Below are 24,609 nucleotides of genomic sequence, written 5' to 3' on the forward strand. Positions count from 1 at the left end.
ACCAGGAAGTAGTTCTTCACCAGGCACCATATCTGTGGATGGCTGAATCTTGGACTTTCCAACCTTGAGAATTATGAGAAATGAGTTTTTCAAGCCACCCAGTCTATGGTACTTCTGTTACAGTTATGACAGTCTGAGTGGACTAAGACAGAGCTTTTTTGTTTTGTGTGTGTCAATGGTGCGGCAAGTGCACAAAAATATAATTTTCTTTATAAAAAACTTTAATCTGGTGAAATGAATCTATGTCTGATTATTTGGAAACTCTGATTCCAGTTTCATCAAGAAAGCAAGCTCATTCAACTTTCCACAGGTTGAAGACTTTTGAGTCCACCTGAGAAGAGCCCACTTAGTCTTTGTTTGTCTTTAGAAAACTGCATACGCAAATAGATTCCTCAATAATTATTTCATATATTTTTTCATTATCCTCTTTAATTTGTCAGCAAATATACTTCAGTGTCAATGTTATTGCTTCGTTTGTGAATTTTTACTTTTCATATCTTTCCTGACACTTTTCTTAAAATTGTTTTTATGCTCCTATGAATAGTTATTGTTATAATTTTTCCAAGTCAACCTAATTATTGTCTGTATCATGAAAAGTTGTTGTGGGAAAACATATTTTTATACTCAGGCAGACATTGGCTGCATTACCTATAAGGGTGTGTTCTAGAGCCTGAAAAAAAAATACCTGGATTTGGTTCCTTCTCATAATGGCTATGTAACCTTAAATAAATTATTCTAATTCACCATGCCTCAGTATACGTATCAAAAAAAAAGGGTGGGGGGAGTAATGCCAAGCTCACATGCTTCTAGTGAGAATTAACCTAATTAGAGTTCTTGAAAGGACCTGGTACATAATAAATGTTCAGTATAATGTCAGCCCTTCTGATGTCCTGTCCACTGTATTTAGACTTCTAGATATATCAATAAGTGAACTAAAAATTGCTAAATGAAATGTTCATCAGTTGTTATCTTATATGCCCTTTAAGCTATTTTTGAAATGTTGAACAGTTTTTTCTTGAACTACTTTTCTTCTTCTTTACTTCTCTACTTTAATGATCTTACTTTAGGCTGGATATATTAAGCATAATCCATTAATGCCACCTCCCCTCAAAGAAAAAAAAAGGTTACAAAGATCTCACTCTGTATAAGATGTTGCACTGTGCTCTGTGGGTGATTCAATCATAAATAAATTATTCTGGTTCTCAAATATGTGTCTATTGGGAGAAGTAAAACATGAACACAAATAACTCAAAGACAGTAAAAAGTGATGAGGGGCTTTAGAGAGCTATAAATTAAGTACTATCAGAGCACTGATGAAGAGAGCAATTCTAGTTACTTAGGGAAACTTCATAGAGGGGGGGTGTCGTTACCTTTTTAGAATATACAGTATTTGAAAAGGTGGAGGTAAGGAAATGACTAAATGTGACATCAATGATTTCTTTGGAGAAAAGCATGAAGAACGGCATGATGGTGGAAGCAATTAGTAGCATGACCCCAGGTTATTAAGCAATTTAGGTTGCTTCATAAATGTAGAGAAGCTTATTATATCAAATGTAGACAAATATCATGCACCTATTGGGCCAAAGGGTTTTGTCTCCCTCTAAAGTATGGTGGAAACTTGTCATTATTTGAGCAGACTTTCAAGAAGTTCCCTAGGGATTACAGTAAGGAAATATACACAATACGGAAAATAGTTAAAATCATTTTTTATGATTATTTAGACAAGAAAAAAAATTGAACTAAGAGCTTACAATAGAAATGAACAGAAGGGGGCCAGATTCCAGAGATAACTGTCTTTGTTATAATATTAATTTCTATGACTATGTTGTCATAGATATGGGTACAATACACGAAATAACACACATCTTTATATAGAAGAGTTGGCTGATATACATTTTGCACGTTAGTAAGTCTTGGTTTACATCAAAAAAAGAAACTCAAAAGAAAATTATAGTAGGATTCATGTATAATATGAAAAAGGTAAAATTGATACCTTACAAGGAATTTTCAGTGTGAAGGTGGATGTGCATAAGAGGAGAACCTTCATATCCAGCAGGAGGATGGAGCTTTCTCAAACCATGGATGGCTAATCAGAACACCTCCTCCAGGTAGAATGAAATCATCCCACCACAGGTGAGCCAAGATTGGTGGAGAAAGTAGATGCAGCAGGTTCACAAGGAAATGTTTTTAAAGATTTTCTTTTGCTGCTCTTGAGACTGGAGATGATGAGGTCTTTTTGCCTTAAGTGTGGTTTCTATAAATTCAAACAAACAAACAAAAAATGTCCTCATTAGTCATTTCTAATGTGCATGTGGGATTGATGCAAAATTTGCTTCAGTTTATTAAACCATAACAGGATGGTCATGAATAAGACAATTTAAAAAACAGTATCCAGATGCCTTTGTCTTTGGATTCTATGACTTGCCTTTGGATACAGAAGTATTGTAGGTTTTGAAAATCTAATACAATATTAAAAAAATATAATAATTTTTAAAATATGCAAATGCCATGGGACTTTGTCCACCAGCTCTTTTATTTCCTTCTGTTAAGCATGTCTCTCTCTTTCTCTTTTAATGTTTATTTATTTTTGAGAGAGAGAGACAGAGCACTAGCAGGGAAGGGGCAGGGAGAGAGGGAGACACAGAATCCAAAGCAGGCTCCAGGATCTGAGCCATCAGCACAGACCCCGATGTGGGGCTCAAACTCACAAACCGTGATTACATGACCTGAGCCAAAGTCGGCTCTACGAAATGAGCCACCCAGGCGTCCCAAGCAAGTCTCTTTTGATTAAAATCATCAAAAAGAGATGATTAACTCCTTACATAAGTGGAAAGCAATATCTTTACCAAACTATAGAGAGGACAGGGAAATGATAGTAAGGACTAGAGAAAGAGAATGGAGGGAGGGAAGAGAAAAAGAAAGACAGAGAAAGAAGAAAGAAATTAATCTTTTCTGTTTCCAAGTCCCTTTTCTGGAAGTTTCTAGTGGATGACTAAACTAAGGCCCAGTGAATGTAAATAACTAGATATCTTCAAGACAAATAGATAATTCACTGAATTATTCATTTTTACCTTTATGTTTTGCATTTCAAAGATAAAATTGAAATGTATTAAGCCCTATATTCTTCCTATCAAACTCCTGATGAAGGCTCTTTTTAGTTCAGGAAAAAGAGTAAAAAGAAAGATAAGATAAACAGAGAAGTTAATTAAATAGAAAAAATTTACTTCTAACACTTGTAACCCAACTTTGTAGAACTGACAGTCTAATGTATTTTGAAAATAATAATATTGAAAGGGCAACATAATTTATAAACCTCTTAAAATTTAGAGTAATATTATGTGAGGACAAACAAAATATCTTGTGCTTTCAAGTTTAATGTATTCTTTCATGTGGGCTAAACAAGGATCAGCCAAGAGATCATTCCAAAATTTGAATTAAGATTGTTCTTAGAAACCTATACTCAAATCACAGTGATCTTTTGGTTAAACTAATTTGTATTTTCTAGGCTGCAATACTGATACTTTTTGAAACACGTTACACATATTTACACACACACACTTTATATTTATACAGCTGTTACTTTATACAAAATATGAATAATAAACAAGGCAAATATATAGATAAGTTTAATTTTAAGAAGCTACAGATAAAAATAAGAATAAAAATCCCCCAACCATGTTGTCTTCATGTTGACGCAGTCAGTCAATTGGGACCTCTTTTCCTGGCATCATCCTACTACTAAGAAGCATATTAATTTTTCCCTCATAAGCATTTAGTATAGTATAAGTGTAGTCCAAGTTTGAAGATTTTTTTCTGCATAGTTGAATTACAAAAACTTTCTCTTTACTTGAAATTTCTGTAAGTGCTTTATTTCTAGATGAATTAGATATCTACAGGAATAATAAATTAAAAATGTGTCTGTCAAAGTGTGTCACAAATTTTATGTTACATTCATGAAATAGATTTTTCCAGAAATCTGGTGGTAGACAACTATTATAGCATTGTAGTCAAGGTCATGAACTTAAGAATTCCAACTGTTTAACTTCAAAGTCTGACTGTGCCCTGACTCTGTGACCTTGGGCCAGAAACTCCATCTCCCTCTGATTTACTCCCTTCAGTCTAAAATGAGGCTAAGCCTGGTGGCAGCCTCATAGGGTAATCTTGAGGATTAAATAAGACTACACAAAAGGCATACGGTGCTGTACAGGGCACATCGTTTGTCCTCAATAAAGCTTAGCTATTGTTATTTTCAGCTTAGGCCAGGAAATTAGGAAATGATTTAGGGAATTTTCTTAATGTTAAATAATAATAGCTAGAATTGCAACTAGTCTCAGGGATGAAATAATCATCCACTTTGTTGTTAGACAACTTTAGAGAGAGAGTAAAAAACATTTGCTTCCTAGTTTAAATTGATGTACCTATTGGGAAAAAATATAATACATTTTTTCAAAGATCAAAATTTTTAAAAGATGTATTTTCAAACTTCAAGATACAAAAAGGTACAAGTAATTTATATAATTAATCTCACATATGGGTAAGCACCGTAAGAAAAGAGAATTGAAATTGCTGATGAGAGGGGTCTTTAAAGATAGGAAAGCCATGACGGTCTTTCAATGGAGGCCAAATTTTGCAGCTTGGACTGAGGAGAAGGAAAGAGACAGGCAGGTGTCTGGACTATGCCCTGAGAGGAAACAAAGCAATATAGCTTTGAAGCATATATACCTTTTCATATACATAGCCGCCCTCCTCAAAAAGAATAATAATAATAATAATAATAACAATAATAATAATAAAAAGATAGGATGTGTTTGAAACACCTGTTGCTAGAAGTTTTTAGTGATTTCAAGTCAGAAGAATAAAATTATCAACATTTGGGTTATTGCTAAAAGACCAAAAATAATTCAGCTTTCTTTTGGGCATCAGAAAAAATAATAATAATAATATGTTGAATAATAATAATAATAATAATAATAATAATAATAATATGTTGAATCCATCAAAAGGCACGACTATCTCATAATGCAAATACATGGAAAGGACAAAACATAATTCATATTTATAAAATATAATATATACACTAAAATTGTATAATATATAAAAATATGTAATATCACACACTAGATAAAATACATGATATACAATATGTTTTATATTTTCTTTTCAAAGTGAACTCTAGCAAAAGTGGGAAATAGCACCCAAACAGGAAGAAGTAGCATGTATATCCATGGTCATAACAGTCTTACGTATTCATCAATATCAATGTCATTGTAATTATTATCTCTTGCCGTGTGAAAATTACCCCCAAATTCAACAGCTTAACAATGACATTTATTATTTCAGTTTCAAAAGAGCCATAATCTAGGTGTGGCTTATGAGGGTAGTTCTGTTCATCCCTAAATTTGTAGTCGCCTCAAGGTTTGTCTCACTGAAGATCTGCTTCTCAGCTAATTCACATGGGTGTTGGCAGGCCTCCATTCCCGAGGGTTGTTAGACTGGAGACCTTCTCAGTTGCTTCTGATTCTTGGTTTTCCCCAAAGTGAGCTTCCTCCAAAGAGAGCAAGAGATAAAGCAATCAGCATGGTAGCCGCAGGGCCTCGTTATAACCTCGTCTCCAAAGGCACACATCACCACTTTCACTTTATTCAAGTTGTTAGGAACAAGCCTGTAAGTTTTGCTACACTCAAGAGGAGGAGAATTAGGGCCCATCTGTTAAAGACAAAGGTAGTAAATAATTTGTGGATATTTTTTTTTTAATCTGTGAGCTTTAAACCCTGTAACAAAAATAAAAAAAAAGGGAAGGGGGTCAAACTGTGATTTCCAGAAATTATGGATTAGCAGAATGTTCTAAATGGGGAAGCTGGCTCTGTTGACATAATGTATTGTGACCTAGGAAATAAAGTTTCATAATTATGCTGTCAATTAGAATGTGCTTTACCTAAATCAGTATAGTTTATCAATAGTACTAACTACTGGGTCAATATGAAAAAAGTGACAGGCCAATTGACCAGGTGATGTCTGGAAAGCAAAGCTAAAAGGAGACAATAAAAAAGAACAAGTTTCCAGAGAATTACACTTTTGTAGAAGCTATGAGCTTGAAAAAAAAACCCATTGGTATAAAAATACATATATTTAATGTTTTTTTCATTTCTGAGAGAGTGAGCAGGGGAGGGACAGAGTGGGCTCTGTGCTAACAGCCGGGAGCCTGATGCCTGGTTTAGAAATTCATGAACTGTGAGATCATGACCTGAGCCAAGTCAGCTGCTTAACTGACTGAGCCACCCAGGGCCCCCTGAGCATTTAAGTCCAGCAAGCTGGTCTGCTGACTAGGATAGGCTTATGTTTGCTAGCAAGTGTCACATCTTCCCCAGGAATCAGTTAGTAACCCATAACTTAAAACATGGGATGAAGTGGGAGTAGTTGGGTTTTGTTTTATTTCACTTTGTTTCATTTTGTTTGTTTTGTTTTGTTTTGTTCTGTTTCCTCGGGACTGATAATGCTAATATCATCCAGAAAATAGAGAAATAAATATGTGTTAATATACTGAATTCTGAGAGCCTATTAGAACATATGGAGATAGTGAAGAAGTTAGATCTTTGATATTATTTTCACACAAATGTGTTATAATGAATACCATATTTTTTATCCTTTATCTGCTACTTAATATGTGTGAACTATTCTTCTAAAAAGCCATGTAGGGGTGCCCCGGTGGCTCAGTCAGTTGAGCGTCCGACTTCAACTCAGGTCATGATCTCACAGTCTGTGAGTTCGAGCCACGCGTCGGGCTCTGTGCTGACAGCTCGGAGCCTGGAGCCTGCTTCTGATTCTGTGTCTCCCTCTCTCTCTGTCCCTCCCCCAATCACACTCTGTTTCTCTCTCCTTCAAAAATAAATAAACATTAAAAAAAATTTTTTAAGCTATGTTAACTTTGTAATTATATATTAAAGCTCCAGATGGCTTTTAATTATTTTTAGTCAGCAATTATTATTTTTTTCAGTTTGTTTTAGTTTTACTGATTTTTATCCATTGTTGCGTAACTAAAGTTTAAATATGCAAAACACTTGTTAACATATTTATAATACTTATAAAGAAATATAGAATGTATAAGTAATAGTAAATATCCCTCTCTATGCTCACAAGACTCTTAAATGTCAAGAATCTAATCAAAAGTTTTATCGCTTCTCGGCCTTTTGGCTAGATCAAGTGAAGAATCTAATCCAAAGTTTTGATAGAGACTGAATATATGCAAAGACTTAAATAAATAACCAATCTCTTCATTAAAAATAATTGATCTCTTCATTAAAAATGAATATGGTGGAGAAGCTAGTAGAAAAGTTGTGAATGAAAACACAAATGAAAATTAACTTTTTTGGTTATACTGTCCAAGTTTATTATTTAGACTCCTTTGAAATCTTTCCATTTGGTTGCAATCTGAATTATTTTAAGACTATACTTTTACACTGAATCAATAATCTAAATAATCATACAATACTTCATATTGTTCTTTAATTTAGTTGGTGTTTCTGGTGATTTATTTATTTATTTACTTATTTTTAATGTTCATTTATTTTTGAGACAGAGAGAGCATGAGCAGGGAGGGGCAGAGAGAGAGGGAGACACAGATTCTAAAGCAGGCTCTGGTCTCTGAGCTGCCAGCCCAGAGCCCAACACGGGGCTCGAACTCAGGCTTCCTCAGGAATATTTGTGCACTTTCTCTTTCCAATTTAAATAACTGATTCATTTTTTTCATGTTCAAACAAGATTTAATAGTGCAGATAAAATTAAATAATAAGTAAACTCATATCTTGAAATTTAATATAATGATCATATTCTGTTCTAAAGACTATTCAATGCTTCAGATTTCTTTCCTCTTAATGAGTTCAATCAGTTGACATGGCCTATGCGTATCTCAACAATCTCGTGCATTTCTAAAGGCTGCGTAATTTGAAAATATCGATGTATTTATTATGATACAAAGAAACTACTGACCATTGATACTAAAAGAAGACTTACTAAGAAAAAAAAGTATCTCCATTACAGTAAAGCAAGCTAGTAAGAGAGAATAAATAAATTTAATTTGGTGATGGATACAAATTACTGATTGCTAAGAAAATGGAAGGTTGCCACTTAAAGTCTATTAAGAGCTCAAAAATCAGTCTATTTGATTTTTAAGCAGGAGTCTGCAACAATATTTAAGCTTTTTATAAGGTGAACTGAAACCACTGCATTTAATGTACTCAGCAAAATGTGTGACCATAGTGTGCATTCAAAAATGCTTGTTTTTCATCAGCATTTTTAAAAAGTACATTGTAAATCATGGTTAATTAAAGACTGTCATTTTATCAAGGCTAACAAGTCAATTAATTATGGACTGGGGTGAAGAGTTGTCCATTGGATAAATGCTACACAGAGTAGAGGTTAAATGATGAGTAAGAGGACACTGAGCTGGAGGAAACGCCAGCCCTGGCGTAGTGACACGATGAGGTTTTAATTTCACTTTTGCCACATTCTAAGAAGCCCATCTTGAAGCACAGGGAGTTAGGGATGCATTAAACATATATGACAGCGAAAATTTGTAAAGGGGTTGAAAGACACAGGTGGAAGCTTGCATTCGCTGAGTTTGTGCTGTTCAGATAAGCTACCAATTCTTTTTCATGGCCTTCATTAAAAATTAGTTTCAATACTCCAGAGGGCCAATTGGGTGCAGGAATTTGGGGCTGCTGTAGTAGCAGCAGCAGTAACGAAAGGTTAGGAAGGTGATGAAGTACACTATCAACTTACGCAATTGACAATGTCTTTCTAGAATGGTGTTTGTCAACTAAAAAACATAATAAGACTTACAGCAACAAAAACCATGTTTCTAGGAAATAACCTACCCCGAATGCAAAAGAATAAAAATCTAAAGTATAATAAATGCAGAGACAAAATGCGTCCCCGTAAAATTGTCTTTTTATCCAAATGATTTATAAAATCACTGCACTGTCAATGCAAATTTCAGCAAGGTCGTTCGTAAAATAAGATTTCGTGAAAGATTAAAGGTGAAATACCTAAGTATGTTTAATTTAAAGAAGGGCTTATTAGGACAGATTTTTAAAAATGCAACTAGACCATAACAATTAACTTTGTGTTATTCTGTCCCCAGAGAAATGGAATAAAATACAGTGCTCAGAAACAGACCCATATTGATATTTTATAGATGAAACCAAATATTAGTAGGGGATAGATGCATTGTTTAGTGGATGTTGTTCATGAACAGGTGCATTAAATGGAGAAAAATAAAGAATAATGGACTCACAATATATATAAAGTGAACCCAGATATACACTAAGTAAAAACCATTAAGATGAAAAAGTTATCCATGACAAGTTTTCTGAAGCCAACCCCCCCCAAATGGGATAAAATACCTTTTTTATTGTATTAAAATTAACAATTTTAATTAACACAGAACTTATATAAATAAGTTAGTAGGTGATACGCTGTGGGAATATATTTGAAATAGTAAAGTAATGGAGTTTAAATAATCCATAAGAAAAAATTTCCCTCACAGAAATAAAATGAAAGACACAAAATCCAATAGGAGAAACAGAAACAAAGTATATAAATAGGCAGCTTATATATGGGACACATGAATGACTGACCAGTAGTCATAACTGAAATTTAAAAATGATATACCATTTTGTACCGATATGACTAGAAAAACAAATTGGATTGTATAAATTCTTTGATGTAGATGGAGGGAAATGAAAACACATATACAGTATTGGAAGTAGTGTAATTGGTAAGGCCACTGTGAAGATAGCTGGAAATGGTGAAATTAATTACGAGTATAACTTGTGACCTACAATACAAATCCTGAATGAGGCCCAGAAATGCTTGTACAGTTCCATGAGGAACATGTACACAAAATGATCTTTGCAGGAACATTATTGTTAGCACTTACCTATGAAGGCAACTTAGATGTCTATCTATAGGAAACAGGCGGCAAAATGTGGAGGAAGCCTGCAGTACAATGTTATAGAACATCTCGAAACAGTAAAATATGTACTCATATACAACTAATTTTTTTTAAGAAAGGCATATTGCCATATACAGCGCCTCACTTGGATATGTCTAGACTCTGGAAGTGTGACTACTCTATGTCCTCTAACAAATGGACCTTGAGAGCTTGTATTGAGCTGCTAGCACAGAATCCCAGCTTACACATTCACTCCTGGCTGAAGACCAGTACTCCTCTGTCTGGGAAGATCGTCCTCTTCTACTGAGCATGTAGCTTTCAGAGACACACATGAAATGGTGAAGGAGGAAGGGGATACCTTCCTAGGCAGCCAGATCAACCGCATCAATCCTGGCAATCAATGGGCTGACAGATGTCGGAGCCAGATCGCTCTCACACTCAAAATTTTGTCTTTAAGTGTTAAGAAAGAATGTTATTCTCATAACACAATGTCATTTTTATATAAATATACAGGTATTTGTATGGCTACAAAAACAAAAACATTTATTAGTTTATTAAGATACATGTATGTGTGTGTATATATAAATATACATACATATATATACATATACACATATATAAACAGACATACATACACATATATATACATACACACACATATATATATATATATATATATGCATATATATACTGAGAGGATTAGAGGAGATGGGTAAGTATTATAAGTAAGGTAATAATAATAATAATAATAATAATAATTTATATGAAGCAAAGACCTTGAAAAACTATTGGTGATGATGTGGATGCATTGAGGAGTATGACAAACTCTCTTAAATATCTCTGAAATCAAAAAAGAAAGAATGAAGGGGAAGAGGCTGGAAGAATAAGAGGGAAGAAGACGGAGAGAAGAAAAGAAAAAGAAAGGAAGACCTTCATATCTCCCTTCTTTAAAGAGGGAGATTTCTATCTGAAGATAGATGGAGGATCTGAATTGCTAGGTATTTTGTCCCAACCAGGATTCAGAAGCCGAAGCTAGTAGTGTGAGCTAGTTATGAGAAATTGGCCACCTGTAAGCAATTTGGTCTCAGGTTTAAGGCAAAAGCTCAGCTAATGTAGGTATGTACATGTTTGGTCTCAGACAAGAATTAAGGGGTGAATTAATACTAAAGGCCAGAGAGAGGGCCCAAGTTAGAATCCCTTGTTTCTCTGGCTGATGCCAGTTATGGAGGAAGTCAACCAGAAGATAAGACCTCTGGTTTGACAAATAAGCTGGGCCCAGGCAGCTCCTCACGTGCTCCCCTGTCCTTAGAATGTGTGTTCTACTTGACTTCATTCCCAGAAGCTGCCCCAAGGATACAGCCTTGAGAGAACGATTTGGTGCTGAGACAGTCTAGACTTTGTATGGTTAAGGCCTCCTATGGAGGTGACTAAACTCACTTAAGGCCTCTATATAAACTTTGAGATTCTGCTGGGTGGGTGCAGAGAACACCTTGTGCCTGCCCAAGACAAGCCTTTGCCTGTAAGTTCACTTGCTTATCAAGCCACTTACCGATTTGGAGTGCTCTGTCTCTTTCTTCAGTCTCTCTTTGCCTTCTGTGTATCGCAGCCAGTTTCAGATTTCACCCATGAAGCTCCTGAGGGTGTAAATTAACACAGGCATTATTCTAGGGCAAGTGATATCAAGCATGGTAAAGGCAGTGATTTTTACTGTTTTATTCACTGCTGTATCTCTCTCTCTCTCAGATAGTGTTTGGCTTAGAATAAGAACTCAATAAATATGTGCTTAATGTTGAATTGCTAAATAAAGGAGTGTAGAGAGGTATTTACAGACTGCAGAATTCAGCAGGTCCTGACACAAGTGAAGTTGAAAAATTTCTAACACTAAATTGTGTCAAAGTAGTCCCATTGCACATAATAGCACATAATAACAGGCCAAGAGGCCATAAATACATGTTTGATATAATAAATATCATTTTGTATCTATAACTTAACAATACAAAACTATTCAAGTGTTCTAAACTAGCAAATATTTATTTTAAAACATTTATACTAACTTCATATAGTATAAATCAATGGCATATATATATATATATATATATATATATATATATATATATATAGGTTTAATATAAATATCATCAGGAAAAACCAATAAGAGATTATGGTAATTGGAAATTAACTCTTTATTGTCATCCAGTTAAGTTTCTTTTACCCTGTAAATTTGTTTTTAGTAAGTCACTTAAAAACATAGGTGAAATAACCATTTAGATTTTAGAAGCAATGTCTTAAGTGAAAGAATAATGATTTAGGTTTTAAATCTAGAAACATGTTTTTTTTCCCATGAAAAGAATTACTTTTAGGAACTCTCTATGACACAATGATTTTTTTCCAAAATAAAATTTTATTTCTTCTTGAATATAGCCAGTATTTCATCATTGCATTGCATTTTTAAATAGAAAATAAACAATAAATAAGTGCAGACCAATTTTCTATTTTTACTTATTGCTTACTTGACTTACATCAAACAATATCAAGGCAGGGATAAACTTTAACAAAAGTAATCACTTGAGCATCCTTTTCAGTTACAGGATAATCATCAACTCTAAATTTACTGCAAAAAGTCTGTTAGATTCATTGCTATTCTATACACAAAAGATAGAAGTGACTGGGATGACTAAATTTTTTTTAGTTTTAATGCTTTTATTTTTCACGAAAGTGGCTCTATGCTACCCATCAAGTAAAGTATAAGAGAACAGAGAAAAATACCTATTTTGTTTGTTTCACTTGCTCCTCTTACTGAAAATGCTATACTAATGGATTTGTTTATTATCTAACATAAAAATAAGTTTACGGTTCTAGAAGAATTAATATTTTAATTATTGGCCTATTCTAAATGGCAGCTGCCCAACACTATTGTAAATAAGCCACCAGTTAAACATGTAAACTAAATGGCAGATCATTTTGGGGGAGGAGTCGGGGAGTCCTTTAGGAAGTTTAAAGTTTGATGGATTTGAATGTTGACTGCCTAATGGCAGTGTAATTTTGAATGAGTTACATAGATCTTTGAGCTACAAATGAGTAGCATCGTTTTGTTTTTCAGTATTGCAGAAAAGATTAAATAATGCAAAGAGAAAGTACTACTATTGTGATTTATACTGTAGTATGTGTTATGCTATAATCATTATGTAACTGCTTACTATGTCCTCATCATTCTCTTTCAAAAACATCTTTCTCACTAATTTCTTAGTCTGTTTTTTGCCCACAATCCTTCCAGTTATCCAGGCTCAATTTTTTAGATTCATCTTTAATTCCTCCCTTGCTCTCTATGAATGAGTTGGCTGATAAATCATTTAAGTCTACATCCATCCATGTTAGCTCTCTTATCTTTTTCATCTCCCAATGCACTGTCACTACTTTGTTTCAAGTCATAGTTCAGTATTGATGTCATTGTTTATTTGTCCTTACCTTGCCCTTTGGCATTTTACTCATGTTTTTACAATCCTCTGTATGCAGCAACTTATTTTAATTTTTCCAAAATGTATATTCCTGATGATCCGATTCTTCTAGTCCTAAAATTTCACTAGCTTGACATTATTTAATAACTTATGTGCAAAATGCTACTTTGACTTTTGAAATCTTATAGGCATTGATACAAGCTATATTCTCAGTATATCCCAGCAATCATGAAATGTATTCTATGCACCCAAATCAAACCCAAATTGGTTTTTAAATCTCATCTTGAATGTCACTCAGGATAATAATAATTTTAATCTGAAGTCTCTAAATTGATAATATTCTCATCATTGTTAACTTTCAAAGAGCTCATACCTGATGGATTATTCTGTTTTGGTTTATAGAGAATCTCATAAGTATCTAATTGGCTAGATTTTAAGCTCCTCGAAGTCAAAGTAGATGTGAAAATAACATATTTTTTAGCGATATTTTTGGAGGTATCAGGCACTCTAAATTTTTATTTAACTCCAATAGGACATTTTTATTTATTTGCCAGTGAGTTTTATTTGCATAGTAACTTTCTCTATTGTTTACTATATTTAAGATTAGCCATAATACTATTTTATGAAAGAAAAGAGAGTACTATTCATGATGACAGATAGCCCAGTCCATAAAATATGATTGTGGCTAGGCTACCATGGGGAATGGGAATAGGAAAATCTTCTGAAATGTACCCTGCCCTTAAATGTTTTTTGCCTAATGAAAAGATGCAGACACAGTAGCAAATCAAAGCTAAAACATCATATATTTAATGTAATAATATGTACAAAGAGAAGTAAAGGCTCACATAAGAAAAAAATAAGTGCTATCTGCATGGTCAGGAAAGTTTCATCAGAAAGGTAGTGTGTGAGCTGAGCATAAAAGGGACAAACACACTGTTGTTATGACTAGACTTATTTGCCAAAGGCACCGAGATCTTCCAACGTCTTCTAGCATCTTTGAGTGAATAGCTCAAAGGTTATGAGGGAAAGTCTAAAGCAGTTGCAAGGTGGTGGGTGATGAGCCTGAGGGTCACCCCATCAAGGATACTGGTAGAAATGTTGCAGAGTCTGGAAGGTGTCCCACAGCCAATGAGGGTGGTGGGGGGGGTGGTCTTTGTTTATACACAAGCTGGAGATGACCAGGCCTTGATTGGGTTCACTTTTAGGAAAAGCCATAGTTAACTCATCAAAGCTTTGCTATATTGGTTAATACATTTATTTTGCAATTTATAAAACCACCTAAAACCTGTAAATATTTCACAGTCATTTTTATACTTTTCAAAGTGGCTCTAGGCTTGTCACCTCATTTATAGACTGACTTAATGTGAGGGCTAGAATCCAGCCTTTTCAATGTTTCATTTACTTCTACAGAGTGGGGAAAGTGTGGGTTTATAGCAAAAACTACAAAATTACATTATTTTTTCAACCCCCAGAACATGGTAAGCACATTCTGTAACGGTAATTAGCTCACTTCAATAACATCAAACTTAGGCTTGCCTTGTTAGTATTTGACATTCATATTTTCCCTCAATTTAATGTGAGTACATTTGATATAGAACACAATGAGAGCTGGCTTTGATTTGATCATTTTCTCAGTTTCATTCGGCTCTTCGCACTTTGCACTGCTATATTTATGGGCTTGCCTATATCTTGTCCCTGCTTGATCCATATCTCAAACCTGGGTTAAAAAAGTCAGAAATGATTTTTTACAGTTCACGGGTCAGACAAATATGTGCTTGATAAGTTTTCACAATGAGTCAAGGAACACACATCTTAGGAAGCTGTCAGATAGTCTCTGAGCAAAAAAAAATATGGTAAAGAATAAAGAAAACTGATACAATGTGCTATTAAAAAAATAAATGTTTTTTTTTTCCCTGCAATGAGGATGTTAGAATATGAAATAATTCAAACATTAGAAAGGAATTGATACTAGTGTCCTCATTTCCCTTTTCTATAACCACAAATTATATATATTTGACATCCTGGGACATACGAATGTCATTAAAATTTTAAGATAAATTTGGGCTTTGTATATATGTTTAAGTAGGCATTAATATAAGTTCATTAAAACACAAGAAATATACCATATAGAAAAAAAGGTAAGGTCTAGGGATCATTTGTTGGTTCTTTACATATTAGACAAGGGGTTAGAGCTTAGCACCACCTTTCCAACCACAGAAGGTATGTAAATGAGTACATTACCACATCTGCCTTGCAAGCATTGGAAAGTGTGGACTTGGGAGGGAAATGAGTACTGAATGCTTATCAGCTGTCTATACAAGAGGAAAATATTCTAGTATCAGGGAGCATAATTGCTGAGAACTTTCTAGAGAACCCATGAAAACAGTTTTGACTTTTGATTTTAAAATACGTAAATTATTGCTGTACTCGTCCCTTTGCTCTGTACATGTTCGCCTGAACCCAGTTACTATCTGAGTTCTAGACACTCTTTAAACCTGTCTGACCTGTCTGTCATATCACTTTAGTGGCTTAATTTGTGAGGTCATGCCTGAATACTTTTTTGGCCAGATCATGGGTCCATATTCCATAATACTTTAATTCGATTTCTCATGCTAATTCAACATTTGAGATACAAAGCACAGCAGGGTTACTCTCCCTAGGTAAGCTTTTACAAAAATAATTGTGAGCTGACTAGTCATGACCTTGGTTTTATCTATGCTCAATTTTTGATCTAAAACTTCAGTGAACATCAATTTTGAAACCATTTCCAAGTACACTGAGAAATAGCATTTGAAGCTTGGGACCATAAATTCTCCTTTAGATATTTCCCTGTTCAGGGTAGATTGAGTAGGATTAAAGGGAGCAGTCATGCACTCAGGGTTAAATAAAAAAGGTATTACACTTGAATGGTAATTTAGGTAGGACGGATGTTTTTTGTATTACAGACACAGGGGTAAAGCATGGCAGGAAACTATTCAGCGGGGAAGATAAAGGGAAATGATGCTTTAAGCCTCCCTGACCCACAAACAGAAAGAAAAGCCATTATTAACTGAAACCAGGAGCAAGTGTAAGGTAGGGGACAAACAACCAGGCTGTGAATTACCCAGGTAAGTTACCTACAGTTTGCTTTCAACAGCTAGAAAAGTTCAATGATGATGAACAGGATAACCAAGGTTTAGTCACATGGTTAATGAAGAATATTAAACTGGGTTTTAAAAATAATATCTAATACAGAAGCAGTTAATCAGGGAAATGTACCCAAACCAATAACTGATACATTTTGCACACATCAGATTCAAAAGCATAAATTGAAAACTACAAAGTCAGAGTATATACTGGCAAAATATTTTAGAAATTAGGTTGGAAGGGGCATCTGGGTGGATCACTAGATTAAGCATCAGACTCTTGATTTCAGCCCAGGTCAAGATCTCACAGTCCATGAGTTCAAGCCCTGCATTGGGCTCTGTGCTGACAGAGCAGATCCTGCTTGGGATTCTGTATCCCTCTCTCTCTGTCCTGCTCCTTCCTCCCTGTGTGCGCGCTCTCTCTCTCGCTCTCAAAATAAATAAAAATAAGTTTAAAAAAAGAAATTAGGTTGGCTTTGTATAGTAAAGATATCTAATGTTATTTGGCTTGAAATTTCTATAAGTGGTTCTATACTATGTAGACATGTATGTTAGCAGATATTTTAACAAACATTTATGGTAATATAATTTATGATATAAAAAAATAAAAGTACCCCAATGCTCATGGAGAATGTAAACTAAACAGTGGTATATTTCATATATTAACATTCAACATAGAAAATAAATCACCTACCAGTGTATACCAGAGAGAGACAGAGGGATACAGAATCCCAAGCAGGCTCTGCACTGTCAGCACAGAGCCCAATGCAGGGCTTGAACTCATGAACCGTGAGATCTTGACCTGGGCTGAAATCAAGAGCCTGATGCTTAATCTAGTGATCCACCCAGACACTCCTTCCAATATCTAACATATTTTTTTAATTTTTTTTTCAACGTTTATTTATTTTTGGGACAGAGAGAGACAGAGCATGAACGGGGGAGGGGCAGAGAGAGAGAGGGAGACACAGAATCGGAAACAGGCTCCAGGCTCTGAGCCATCAGCCCAGAGCCTGACGTGGGGCTCGAACTCACGGACCGCGAGATCGTGACCTGGCTGAAGTCGGATGCTTAACGGACTGCGCCACCCAGGCGCCCCTAACATTTTTAATCTTAGACATGTGAATCTGAGCAGGTAAAGTTTAAAAACAAGCAAAACTTTATAACATAGGGGGTTAGTGATAAAATCATAAATAAATTCAAGAAATGGTAAATACAATATTCCAGATAAGAGCTGCTGGACGGGTGAGGGTAAATTGAGGCAGAGCACTTACTTTTGATTGGGCATAAGAATTATGAATACTTCATAATTTAGGCAGCCTTAAGAACGAGTTAAGAAAGAAATTTTTGTAACATTCTGTTTTCTAATTTACACACCATTAGTTGCATCAAAATTTTATGATTAAAAAAGTCTTTAAGACAACAAATCCAATACAAAGGGGAATTATTCTAATATTAGAAAAATATTGAGAAAAAATTGAATCTATTCCCTTCCACTTAGTATACTAAATGAATGATATCTACTAAAATGGATGATCCTAAATTATCACCAAAAGAAAATGTTTTCAGAAAATTGAAAAGAAAGTTGAATACACAGGTCAAGGTTATAAGCCTAGGTTGGGTAAGATTGCTTCAGAAAATATTGTACATGATTTGTGTACTGATTGTCCCAACCAGGTGCCAGAGCCTGAGGAAGGTAGAGGACTTCATTGCCCTGCCCACCTTGTCCATCTGTATCAGAGTTCTGCATCTGGTGAGAATCCAAGCAACGCAAATGGTGAGGAGTGTCTCTTCCAGTTTTCTTCTGAAAGTCCATTTCTGACAACCACATTTTAAAATATATATAACTATACTTTTCAGTATTTTATAACATTTCAGTATCTGCCTCAGTGTTTTAGGAACCAACGGAGTTGTGATTCTGGTTAAGTAAACTTAGGAGGAAAAAAGTGAAGCCTAGAATCAGCTACAGCTGGAAATCTAAAAAGAAAAATATCCAGAAGGACGTCAAGATAATTTTACTTGGGTATTTCTGAGGGAAAAAATGTGAAGTTGGGATAGTTTGTATTTTTCCTTTACCCTTGACTATTTCAGAAACTGTCAATCAAATACAGGGTTAAATGTGATTAAAAGAAAATACAGGAGCGCCCGGGTGGCTCAGTTGGTTAAGCGTCCGACTTTGGCTCAGGTCATGATCTCACAGTTCAAGAGTCTGAGCCCCACGAAGGTCTCTGGGCTGACAACTCAGAGCCTAGAACCCACTTCAGATTCCGTGTCTCCCTCTCTCTCTGATCCTCCCCTGTTCACACTTTGTCTCTCAAAAATAAATAAACGTCGAAAAAAAAAACAAAAGAAAATACAAAATAGTATGTATGTGACACAAATTTTTTAGGTGGGAAAAATGTTAAATGTTTCTCTCTCAGCTTACTGTATCAGCTTCCTAATGGATTAACTTTAACAACATATATGCTTTCCTTCCAAAAATGTTTCCAAAGCCATGGATTTGTTTGAGTAAGTGTTCCAGAAGATGAGCAAACATTTTTTTTTTAATTTTTTAAACTTTTATTCATTTTTGAGAGAGAGAGACAGGGCACGAGCTGTTAAGGGGCAGAGAGAGGGAGACACAATCTGAAACAGGCTCCAGGCTCTGAGCTCTCAGCACAGAGCCTGATGCAAGGCTCGAACTCACAGACCGTGAGATCACAACCTGAGCCAAAGTTGGATGCTTAACCGACTGAGCCACCCAGGAGCCACGGAGCAAGCATTTCTAAATTTTAACTTGATAAACGAGCAATATCTTACAACATGACACTGAATGTCACATGACAGCAACTGAGCCAATGGTTCTTGAAATTTGCTTTTATATACAAGTGCTTTGGACTACCAGCATGTTTCCAGAACAAATTATACTTCACAAATTATACTCACAAGGTTTTACTACCTTTTCAGCCAGAATTAGCTACGTACAGTTCCTTCGAAAGTGCATCAACTTTGAAGCCTTCCATGTTTTTCCATGTTACTTCTTCTGCCAAGAACCTTACTTCAACTTTTGTCGAGTCAACTACTTCAAACTAATTGTTCCAGATTCAGCTCAAATTTTGCTGCTTTTCGATAATTACTTCTCCTGCACTCCATCCACAGGATGAGTTACACTTGATCTTAGCCAAAAGGCCAGGAAGCAATTCAGGATGAGCTAAATGTACTTGACAAAGGTTTTCCCTCTCTAACTTAACAGCATATGAGTATCTCACCAACTACACATCATTCCTGAAAACAGATGATATTCTTCTCTATTTTCTCAATAACCTTTAATTCCTTAATTCCTTAATGGCTTCCTTTATCCACTTATTTCCAGGCCTATCTTGTGTGGTTTCAGAAAACCAAGCCCAGTACCAAAGGATAACTGTATACTACCATTATGATATTTATAAAATTGTTTCGATAGATCTAAAGACAATTCCAAATAAAGGAATTCAACACACTTTGAAAGATTTTTTTTCAATAAGTGTATTAGCTCTAAGTTAAATTCTTAGAAATTCTCTATTTATATTTCCTTCCCAATTTTAATTAGGTTATTTTTTATTTATTGGCAATTGTTTTTTTAAATGTTAGCTCTTGTTGCTATATTTGAAGCAAAACTTTACATATTTTATTTTTGTCCTTTTACTGTGCTTATTATTTTATAGATGTATCTTATATTTTAGATTTTGTATATTCAAATTTACCTCTCTACATTTAAGTTTTATGCCTCAGGAGACTTTTTACTATATTTTAATTAAACACAGTAATTAATTTTAATTAATTATTAAATCTGAAATTTATTTTGATGAATGGGGCATGTGAGAAATTGAATTATTTACTCTCCCAAATCAGTTTCAACAAGTAGAGTATCAAAAAGAATAGATATGGGGGCACCTGGATGGCTCAGTCAGTTAAGCATCCTACTCTTGACTTCTGTTCAGGTCATGATCTCGCAGTTCGTGAGTTTGAGCCTACACCGGGCTCTGTGATGGCATTACAGAGCCTGCTTAGGATTCTATCTCCCTCTCTCTCTGCCCCTACCCTGCTTGCTCTCTATCTCCCCCTCAGAATAAATAAAAGTAAACTTAAAAAAAAAAAAAGAATAGATAACAGACTAAAGATTTCAGACATAAATACAACCCAATTAAAAATCTTGAGGGGCGCCTGGGTGGCGCAGTGGGTTAAGCGTCCGATTTCAGCCAGGTCACGATCTCGCGGTCCGTGAGTTCGAGCCCCGCGTCAGGCTCTGGGCTGATGTCTCGGAGCCTGGAGCCTGTTTCCGATTCTGTGTCTCCCTCTCTCTCTGCCCCTCCCCCGTTCATGCTCTGTCTCTCTCTGTCCCAAAAATAAATAAAAAACGTTGAAAAAAAAAATCTTGATCTGAGAAAATGTTCTGACCAATAATGATGTAATATGACTGACTATATAAAGATTCCATAAAGGCTATTAGCCATAAAGGCTATTGTTTTTGTAGACAAAAATAAATAAATAAAATTAGTTACATCCTATATTGTATTATTTTTATGTGTTGTATTAAATATCAAAATGTATAATCCAATAAATATAAGATAATGAGTTACTGAAGGTATTTGAAACTGAATGTGATATATTCCAAGCTGTTTTAGGTAAATCATTTTTCCAGGTTTGTAAGACCATTTTGGAACATGTATAGAACATGCAATCCAAAAGATCAATGCAGGTGTACCTGTGTTTGTCAGACCAAACGAAAAACATATGAATAATTTGAATAAATAAAAACCTCCATGTGCTTTTTTTTTTTAATTTTTTTTCAACGTTTATTTATTTTTGGGACAGAGAGAGACAGAGCATGAAAGGGGGAGGGGCAGAGAGAGAGGGAGACACAGAATCGGAAACAGGCTCCAGGCTCTGAGCCATCAGCCCAGAGCCTGACGCGGGGCTCGAACTCCCGGACCACGAGATCGTGACCTGGCTGAAGTCGGACACTCAACCGACTGCGCCACCCAGGCGCCCCCATGTGCTTTAACAGTAGGTAGTTAAACATTATTAAAGATAAGTATTATTGTATATAATAGTATTGCTAAGTTGTAAATATGACAAAACCTGTGTTCTTTGATATAATATCACTAATCTCTGACTCACAAAACATAAATCTGGATGGCATCTTTGAGTCCTCTTCCCTTGTCCTCTCCAGGGTTCCTGGAATCCCAGTATTTTTACAGCCACCCCTTGATTATCATTCCCAAAGCCACTCCCCAAATTTAGATCCTTATTGTTTCTCATAAAAATTCTAATAATAATGTCAGCAGAGGTCTAATGGAGAACCTGAATTTCACCCTGCCTGGCATCCGCTGGGATGTCAAGGAGCGAAGTAAGGATCCTCAACTTCTACCCCAACATGTAGTAATGAGACATTGCCTCTCCCCCTACAGGCATGGTGTTGTAGGAGGCTTGATAAAACAGAAGATTTAAATGAAATACAGGGTCTGATAACACGATATTCAAAATGTCCAGGGTGCAAAAGAAATAACTTGTTATACCAAGAACCAGGAAAATACCACCACTGGAAAAATTCACCAAAGCCAGGATAACACAGAGAAAAGGATGAGAGTTTCTACTTTTGAGATGAAGCAGCAGTAGAGAACAATACTAACAGACCCCCCACCATCTGCTGTGATATTGAAATTCAATATTTCACTCCTCTTACAATATTTGGCTTTTAAGATCAAGCTCTGGTAACAATTATAATTTTGTTTCAATAATATATTCTGGCTCAACACTATGAAAGTAGAGAAGACATAGTCACAAAGGGTTAATTTACCCAGTATTTAGAAGCTTTCTTTTTTTCCAAGATAACTTTTCTTTGATTAATGTTAGAGGATTAAATACACAATGCATATATTTGAATTAAGGAAAGGGGTTGTCCAAAGGTCTAAGCGTACCTTAGTCCTTTAAACTTCTTTGCTTACATCTAGGATCATCAAGGATGATGAATGCTTTGCTGAATCCAATGAAGAATAACATTAACTTGTATGTGTCATTTTGACCTCCTTTTGCATTTTATAAAATGTATTTCATGTATATTACTTAATTTGCTTTATACCTCATCCTCAGGGAAGATAAGAATATATATGATGTACAAACTACAAATATCTGTTTGAGAATTTTATATATCATCATTTGTCATTTTGTTTTGATTGATTATGTATATATATCTTCAGGCTATGAGTACTTGATAAGAGTTTTAATAAATATATGTTCATGAACATAAAGTGATGTGGAGGAATGGTTAATTTTCTTAATATTTTGATTATATTTAACAAATACACAGATGCTGAGATAATAGTTTGCTTGACTCACTTGGATCCTTTCCATAGGTCTTCTCCCTTAAGGTATAAAGGAGAATAGAACTTTCAGGCACACCCTTAATAATTAGTATACATAATGTAGTATAATACATAATTATTCTGTAGAATCTATCAAACATGATAGACCAAATACATGATTCTAACAGAAAATTAGTAGATGTTAGATACAGAAGTTTCACATAAAGATGAATAAGTCAGTGTGAAGCGGGCAAAGAAAATATCATCCTCCTCCTTCAGCAAAGCCACTTTAGATATACACAGTCTTATCCAAGGCCTTATCCAAGGCCTTATCCAATTTAGGCCTTAACCAAACAGTTTTGCTTGTTAAATATTTTAAAAATATAAAACAAGATTTCTTCACTTACCAGGTTAAAAAAAAAGCTATCAACATAGAAATGGTCATTTTTGAAGAACTCTGTACAGGCTATTTAATAGCTTAAAACTTTTAAGTGAAATGCTTTCAAGATTTATTCCAATAAGGTATCTTAACTGGTAAAACTGTAAAGTGTGATTGTTTATTTGATATGAATGACCCCATGAACTCTTTGAAATGAATGGAAGAGTATAGATAATTGCATTTTACACTCACAGCTATAACCCTCAGTGCGTACAATCTACTTAGAATTGCTATAATGTTACATTACAGTCTATTTTATGTCTAATGTTTTCATTCTAGCATTTCCAAATTTCTCTGCTTAACAATTTTAAATTGAACTGTAAGGTAACAACATAATTTAGGTTACTGGAAGTCAATTAACTCTGCATGATACTTGAGAAAAAATTGGCTTATACAATTGTAATTTCAGAAAAATAAAAAGCTTCATTTTTGTTTGTAAAGAGTAGCTCACATCAAGGACTATTATTCCACTGGAATATATTTTTGGCTCCAACCTAGCAGAAAATAAAGCTACTTTTTTCTCTTTTATGTTGTTGACTCCCCAGTATCCCCTCAGTTGAAGAAATTTCCTCTCAATATTGTAACATGTTCAATGCTTTGGGTCGCTCTAGGGAATACAGTTTTAAAAAAGATTAAACCACTGATGACTTTAGCTTTTAACCTCAGTCATAAATACAAGTACTCTACTATATCCTCACAATTTAAATGCAAATAATCTTTAAACAAAACTAATCTTGAGGGCTTTTGTATAGTGAATGATAAATGGAAGGGAAATTTATAAAGTGTGATAGTGAGCAGCTCTGGCTTCTTTTTCACATCAATCATCTCTCCATATGGATCAACAATTAAAATAGTTCAGTGCCTTTGAGGGAGTCTGGGAAAACAAGTTCATCATTTAGCCTCCAGTGGCGTTGCCTTGGGGAGAAGTAAGCTGATCCAAAGGGTAAGTGTTAATTGAAAAACGTGTAAAGGAAACTGAAGATCCTTCCTCTAGGTTTGCTTACCTGGAGAACCAAATCTAAGTTGTGCCTAGAAAGTCTAATAGTCTTATCTAAAATAGCACATGCTTAATACAAAGAGAGTGTATAATTATTAGAGTTGAGCCCTTTTATATTGAAGAAATTAACTTATATTTTCAAAACATTGCTTTCAGCAGAATTTGGGATTATTAAAATTATATCTTACTTATATCTAACAGAAAGAAAACTTACCTTTGGTTATCTTAATTGTTCATGACCTTACTTTTTATATACTATAAATTTAAAAATATGAAATTTCTGTTCAACATCTTTTATTTTAATGATTTTTTGAGACATAG

At 34.7% G+C, this 24,609-nt stretch overlaps 1 long non-coding RNA gene across 1 annotated transcript in view; it reads right to left on the reverse strand.

The window, feature by feature from the left end:
• Positions 1 to 1,157: 1,157 nt before the first annotated feature.
• LOC123382819 overlaps positions 1,158 to 24,609 on the reverse strand; it is a 50,450-nt gene continuing 26,998 nt past the window's right edge. Inside the window, exons 3-4 of the long non-coding RNA XR_006591839.1 lie at positions 11,502 to 11,586; positions 1,158 to 2,254 (exon numbers count right to left, since the gene is read on the reverse strand). This is a non-coding gene — a long non-coding RNA (uncharacterized LOC123382819). The remainder of the gene's footprint in view (positions 2,255 to 11,501; positions 11,587 to 24,609) is intronic.

Source organism: Felis catus, chromosome F1, assembly GCF_018350175.1.
Source record: "Felis catus isolate Fca126 chromosome F1, F.catus_Fca126_mat1.0, whole genome shotgun sequence".
NCBI lineage: Eukaryota > Metazoa > Chordata > Mammalia > Carnivora > Felidae > Felis > Felis catus.